Raw genomic sequence first — 7172 nt, forward strand, 5'->3', positions numbered from 1 at the left:
GAGTTCTCAAGGGGGGCCCTAGAACTTGTGCTTGTATTCAACCCTGCCCATCCCACCCTAACCTCTGTCTGTGGAGTGGCCAATTCTTTGAGTCCTGCTCTTCTAGTTGAGTCTGAAGGACGTTCTAGCTGCAAACCTCCATGATTTTTAATGCCATTTCCTTCAGCCAGGAACTAGAGAAGGAAGAATGTTGGTGATTAGTAGAGGAGACAGGCAGGTATGAAGATGTGGGAAATGAGAGGTGGGCATAGTACAAAGGGGATTTATGTTGACGGAACAGTAGCAAGTACACATCTCAGGATGCTGACATTTGGGTGTGGCTATTCAGGTTATAGTACTTGTTATTGTTTAATGACCATGTGGGGGTATAGCTCAGAGGTAGAGCATTTGACGGCAGATCAAGAGGTCCCTGGTTCAAGTTCAGGTGCCCCCTAGGTTTGTCTTTTTCACCCACTCCAAAATTCGACTTCCAGCCTTTCTCCACCACACTAATTCATTCTGCAAGGGAAGCTAGACAGTAGGCAAGTTAGGTCATCACTTGGAAGCTTCCCTGACAACTGCAGCTCCAGAGAGACCCAATTTCTTCAAGGATAAGTAAATGCTCATACATTCTGGAGTTAGCATAATTTTTCTTTGCCCTGCATCCCAACCCTCTTGATTTTATTTTGGTAATTCACAATTGTCTAAGTCTAGATGGAAGACAGGGTCTTGTCTCTCCAGATATGCCCTTCCCTGAATGTTGTTATGGTAGTTAGAGTCCAGAGAAAATAAATCAGTAATGTGTGTGTGTGTGTGTGTGTGTGTGTGTGTGTGTGTGTGTGTGTGTGTACATACAGAGAGAGAGTGAGCAATTTTAAGGAATTGGCTCACATGGTTGTGGGGGCTGTGAAATATTTCTGCAGGGCAGACCAGTGAACTGGAGATGTAGAGAAGAGCTGATGTGCTGGTCAAGTCTGAAGCCCACCTGGAGGCAGAATTTGTTCCTCAGAGGACATTAGTCTTTTCCTTGTAAGATCTTCAACTGATGGATGGGGCCTATCCATATTTGGAGGGGACTCTGCTTTTGTCAAAGCAGATGGATTTAAGTGTTAATCACATCTTTAAAAATACCATCACAGTAGTATTTAAATTGGTGTTTGGTCCAACATCTGAACACCATAGTCTAGCCAGGTTGACACATAAAATTAACCAGCACAGCTGGTAATGCCTTAAGCTTGGCCAACTATATGTCCCTGCATATGATCAAGAGTGTTGAGTAAATCACACATAAAGGAAGGGTGAACTTGGAGGTGGCAGAGGTCTGGCAATGGTAGTGGGGCAAGTGGCTTCAGCCATTGTCCATCGTGGTAGTAGTGGTAGCTCCGTAATCAGGGTTGTTGAGGTCCTGCCCATTTTAGAAACCTGGTTCTTTAGGCTTCCCTGCAGTGTCATGAGCTCCTTGACATCCTGCCAGTGATTAACCTGAGATGGCGTCTTTTTTAATCAAAATTCCCTTGCTAGTACCAGGAATGGGTAACAGGTGAAAGATCTCAGGAAAGTGAAGGGAATGTGGTTTGATAATCTTGCCTTACTAGACTTGAATATAATGAAAATCTAGGTTGTTTGTAAGGAAGGAAATCTAGAATTTATATCAGACAGAAAAAAAAAGTTGAGCTAATTTTTGTCTGAAGTTCTCTAGGGACCAATTTGTAGTTCCCAGACAACATTTCAAGTTGGTTTAGGGTGCAATGGCTGATAATACCAGTTTACAGAAAGCAAGTCATAAGCTCAAATGTCACACTGTATGGTCTGTTTCACATGAGCTGAAACACGGGACTTTTTCTGACTGTACTTAAAGGCTCTGTGATCTCCTGTCACAGAATAAGTGAAATAGCTGAAAATGAGAGATCAGCAAAGGCCGACCCTACTGGTTGCCAAACTTTAGTATCCAAGGAATTGATAGGTTTCCCATCCCCTCGCTAAAAACAGGTCAGTGATTAAGAAAGAGTGGAACTTCAGGAATTGTAATGTGGATTTATGAAAGTATTTGGAAAACTCAAATCATACCAAATCACTAACTTCACCGAGTCTCCCATGCCAGCCCCTCTTTCCTGCCTTAAAGCTGACCAACCCAGACTGAAGGGTTTTCACTGCAAGAGGAGATCAGTTTCCCACCCCTCACTGACTCTTGACCTACAACTTGAGTAAGATCTCAGCTGACTCTGGGCACCAATTGCTGGGAGGTGAAGACTTCCACACCAGAATCAGTTTAAACTGGCTAATCTATATCAGCCAAACTCTAAAGAACATTGTGTGAGTATGGATTCTTGGAGGAGTTTATAAAGTAGGAAAATTACAGTTTTAAGTAAATCTGAATTTATTATTATGAGTGTACTCAATTAACTTTCTATTTAAAGCATCATAGCTGGAGCAGCTGGGATAAACCTGTTTGTTCAGTTGGTTGACTCAAACCTGGATTCAAAGGAGGCCAATTCTAAATGTGTTTGAGGTACTAGGTGTTAGGGTCACACTCCCAGCAGGGCCTCCAGAATGTTAGGTCAGGCCCACAGGGGGTGTGGGTATCTGGTGTGTGATCCGGTGCCACATGAAAGATGCAAAGAATTGTACAGAAGTTAGATTAAGAAAATATAGTTTATTTAGAAAGTAAATTAGAGCAAGAAAGAAGAGGTTCACCTCCTCAAGGTAGGGAAGGGGACCAAAGCTTAAGAAAACATGGCCTGGCCATAGCTCAAAGAACTCATAGCCACACCACAGCTTAGCAAGGCAATGGCCACAATGGCTGGGCAACAGCCATGGCAATGGCCTAGCAATGGTAGTGGCAATGGCCTAGCAATGGCAACTGGTTGCTCATGGTTGAGTCCTTTTAACCTTTCCCTTTAATGGGGGAAGGTCATTAAGTGATTGGGTGGTGGTCTGCTCCACGTCATGTCGAAGGGGCAGGTAAGCGCAGGTACTGACGTCAGGTAATGGACAGCAGATGGGTGGGTTAGTCACATGATTGCTGCCACGGTGGTGTGGGTGGGGGCTCCTGTCTATGTCACGTAGGTTAGGGATTTCTTGATATGATGTAAAGAAGACTTCAGAGGATGGGTAAGCAGGAATGAATTTTCACATGTGACTTGCCCACCCAATCAACCATGACTTGCTTCACCAAGGCTTCGAAAAATACATGGGTGTGTGGAGCATCTACATTTTGGAAAGTAATTTTAGTTGCTGTTCTCTGTAGACAGGGATGCTGATGGGAGACATTACAGTGGAAAGGGAATCCCTGATTGATTTTATTGAGGACAGGAGAATCTGGGGTATCAGAGGCTAAGCAGTATGATATCTGAACCTCAGATGTAAGTTTGCATGTTACTCTGTAGTCTGTGCACACAGATTTGTGCTGTGGCTGATCAGCCATGAGGTCCTCAGGCCTGAAGACAGAGAGCCCCCTGTGTTTTCCTTTGGTGTGGCTAACATGACACCAGCACAATGGAGATTCCTGACCTCTCACCCAGTCCCCAGATCTGAATCAGCTCAAATACCCTGCCTTCCATGATGACAGAGGAATCTAAACTTGAGTAAACGGACTCTACCAAAATATCCAATCACAGGCTGTGAATCTTCTCACTAGGTTTTCCCCAGTAGGACCTTCAGCAATTTACCTGGAAACTCTATCCTGGGGGAAAGGAAATACTTAACATATTTTGGGAATTATTGGTGGTCTGCTGCATCTGTGAAACTTCTAGAAGTCCAGTATTTTGGGAAACATCAGTATATCCCAGAATATTTCATAAGAGAGTACAACCTGCATATCGCCCTGTTTAGCCACCACCATCACAATCAGGAAGGGTTTGGGTGGCCACCATCTGGAAAGAGTAACACCCCCAAGAATGATCAAGGGAATTCACAGAAGATTTGTAGAACCACAAATATGCCTAAACAAAATCTTCCGCATCTCCTCTTTGTTTTTGTTCCTCCTCTTATTTCACTCCACGCCCCCCCCCCTTTTCCTTTGATCTGTAATTTGAAAAAATCCCAGCATGCCCTGGAGAGCCAATTACAAAGTCACACCTTACAGGCAGAGGCTTAAACACAAATAATCACCAGTGTTGATTTATAACAGCAAAAATCTAGGAGATGTACATGGAAATGATTTATTGACAGAACTAGCCTAAGGAAGGTAAAACATACTCTTACATTCTACTGAATTTATCATTATTGAATTCTGGATTCGATGTCCTACTTGGAGCAGCTGGGACCATTTTTATTGTTTGTTAAACTTGTTGATGGAAACTGGAAATCAATGAAATTGAGATGCCAGAAAATTCTTGAAGACTAAATCTAGACGTTAAGAGACTGGAAAGGTGGAATGTACTAAATATGTGTGACGTACTCCCACCTCCTACCCCATAGCTTCCACCAACACAATGGTTAGGAGAAATCCCTTCAGTACATTATTTAGAAATACACTTACACTGTTTACTGGAGCATTAGCGTCTCTGAAAGTCATTTTAATTGCTTTTCTTTGCAGGCCAGTGAAAATTGCTACAGTTAAAATGAGTTCTTTAATTTGAATTGAGGATGGCGCGGAAGAGGTTAAAAGTTGCCCTTGATGTCACATGCTAGGTGACAGTGACTGCCTTCATAGCCTGCAGGGCCACAGTGTGGATCCAAATGGTCTGTCCTCGTAGAGTTCTTAGCATCTATGCCGTTTATTTTTTTCATTTTTACAAACACTGCAATGACCAACCTTGTATGTACGTCTTTGTGCACTTGATAAGATAAAGAAAAGGCACATATTTAAGTATTTTGATTGCCAAGTAGCCTTCCAGAGAAGATACGCCAATCACTATACATCCCACCAGCCTTGTATGAAAGTACTCACCAACGTTTAAAGAATTATTTTTAAAAATGAATTTTGATATAAAAGAATCACACAAACTCAGGGATATGCCTGCTGTTCAATCCAAGATTCTTATCCTTGTGAAACAGAAGAGGGAACATTGCTAGGGGAGAACGGCAGCCCGGAATAGAATGGAGTTGATGGGGAGGCACTAAGGAGCCTAATGTGGGCTCAACCCTGCAGCAGCAAGCACTTAAGTCCCCCAAAACAGGACTGCGTGTTTTTAAGCTTGGAGGAATAGAAACCAAACTGCTAATAGTAATTATTTTACTGGCGAAATTGCAGGTAATGTTTATTCTCTCCCTCCTGCTTATGTTTTTAAAATGTTCTATGTGTTTTTTAGTCAACAAGCATTTGCTGAGATTCTATAATTTACTCAACAGGCCAGGAGGCACTGGCATGAGATTTTTTTTTAAAAAGGGGATATTTTCTTTCCTTCTTATCTTTTCTCCCTCCCTCCCTGCCTGCCCGCCTTCCTTCCTTCTCTCCTTCCCTCCCATTTTGAACTTGTCTGTGTAATAAGAATGATTGAATCCCATTTCCCACAGGTCTTTGCCACCCTCTTCACTGTTCTTCTTGGTGGCTGTGATTCCAGCATTCATCAGGTGTTTTAAGTGCTCAGATGGGTCTGAAACTACCTACATGTAATTAATATCAGGCCACGGGATCAAAGCTGTAGAAGAAACCCAAGCCGGGAAAAGCTGCAGCTATGATTAGAATATAACAAATCGGTTGTTCCTAAGTTTGCTTTCACTCCAACAGAGGGCAATAGATTATCTTCATGTCCTGACCTCTGGGGAGGGGAAAAGCTGCCCACAAGGCTGATGAACACATTTTCCCTTAAACAATGGGCCCGAGAACGCATAGATCTCCAGGGACCCCTCCTCCCTCAAGCTTTCCTAAACTACCACTCTAATGGCTCACTGTCCTGGGGCTAGTAGCTGATGGTCACTGGACTTGCTTTCTAGGTAGCATCTATTGTAAAACCTAAGAATAATATTTGAGATTTTTTCAGACTTTGTACTCTGACAGACCCAGGGCCCTTCTCAGATCCAGAATACATAGCAGGAAGCTGGCTCAGCCAGTCCTGTGATGCTCTCTGTCTGAAACTGGCTCCGTGACATGAAGGCTGTTTCAATACCACCATGACATCATCAACCAATCCGCAGTCCCTATCCTCCTACCCACCAAATACCTTTAAAAATCTTGGCCTCTTGTGGAGGCAGATTTGATAAATATCTCTCTTCCTCCTCACTCAGCTGCTTTGTGATATTAAACTCTCTACTGTAATGGCTGTGTCAGTCTTGCTTTTTCTGGGCAGCAGGCTATAATAGGTCCATAAGTGGCATCTATTGCCACAGGTATGACTGCTGGAGAACAGGAGCACATTATTCAGTGTGGTCTGTACTGCTGCAGGCCAGGACTTGTCTAGGAGAGAGGGAGTCTGGTTCAGGAGCCCTCAAAGCTTAGAATTCATGTCCCCCAAACAGCCAGGCTTGGTGCCTCCCCAGCTGTGCTAACTTGCTAGTTTGGGGCCTTCTGGGAGAGCTGGGGCTGCGTCCTGGCCTAGCACAGAGATTGCAGCCATTCTGGACAATGTTAGCCCAGTGTCAGCAAGTCTCTGAAGATTCTGCCAAGGGCACAGAGGAGAAGATGTCAGATAAACCCCAAAGTGCATCCATGGGTTTTGGGGGAAATGAGTGGTGACCCCAGATGGGTATTGAGGGAGGGAAACCTCAGGTCAGGGCAGAAGAGTCTTCTGAGGTTCACACAAAACACAGGACGAGGTAAGCTCAGGGTCAAAAGGAGCAGTTTACAGTGAGGTTCTATCAGCCAGGTGCAAGGGAAAGCTAAGAACAAGCAGAAATCTCAGTACACTGGAGTCTGTGGGTGGGGCTATAATGATTAATAGTGCTATACAAAAGAACTGCTAGATGGGGTGTATAGCTCGGGGGTAGAGCATTTGACTGCAGGTCAAGAGGTCCCTAGTTCAAATCTAGGTGCCCCCTGGCCCTTTTGTTTTTAACACCTGAACCAGCTATTGTCCCCCAAGCACAAAAACCTCCTTTGAGGAGGGAGAAGAGACAAAGTGTGCAAGTCCTTTTCAGGTGACGAAGCTCAGTGTCCTGTACAGCCTGATGAGCTCTGCCACCCAACTCTCTTGTGCTGATCCAGTTTGAGGTGGATGTTTGTGTTATTATATAACTGCCCAGCACTGAAACTTCTTCCTCTATTTTAGGAACCCCAAATAATGTGAGTCTTGGTGAAAAGCACAGTTCTGCAA

The 7172-nt window shown here is 43.9% G+C and overlaps 1 non-coding gene across 1 annotated transcript; it reads left to right on the forward strand.

Annotated features, from left to right (window-relative positions):
- The first annotated feature begins 361 nt into the window (after positions 1-361).
- On the forward strand, positions 362-433 carry TRNAC-GCA. Its single transcript has one exon. It is a non-coding gene; the product is annotated as a tRNA-Cys (tRNA).
- Positions 434-7172: the final 6739 nt, after the last annotated feature.

This window comes from Carlito syrichta, unplaced genomic scaffold, assembly GCF_000164805.1.
Source record: "Carlito syrichta isolate Samal-C Ts95f unplaced genomic scaffold, Tarsius_syrichta-2.0.1 Scaffold308825, whole genome shotgun sequence".
In the NCBI taxonomy this organism is placed as follows: Eukaryota; Metazoa; Chordata; class Mammalia; order Primates; family Tarsiidae; genus Carlito; species Carlito syrichta.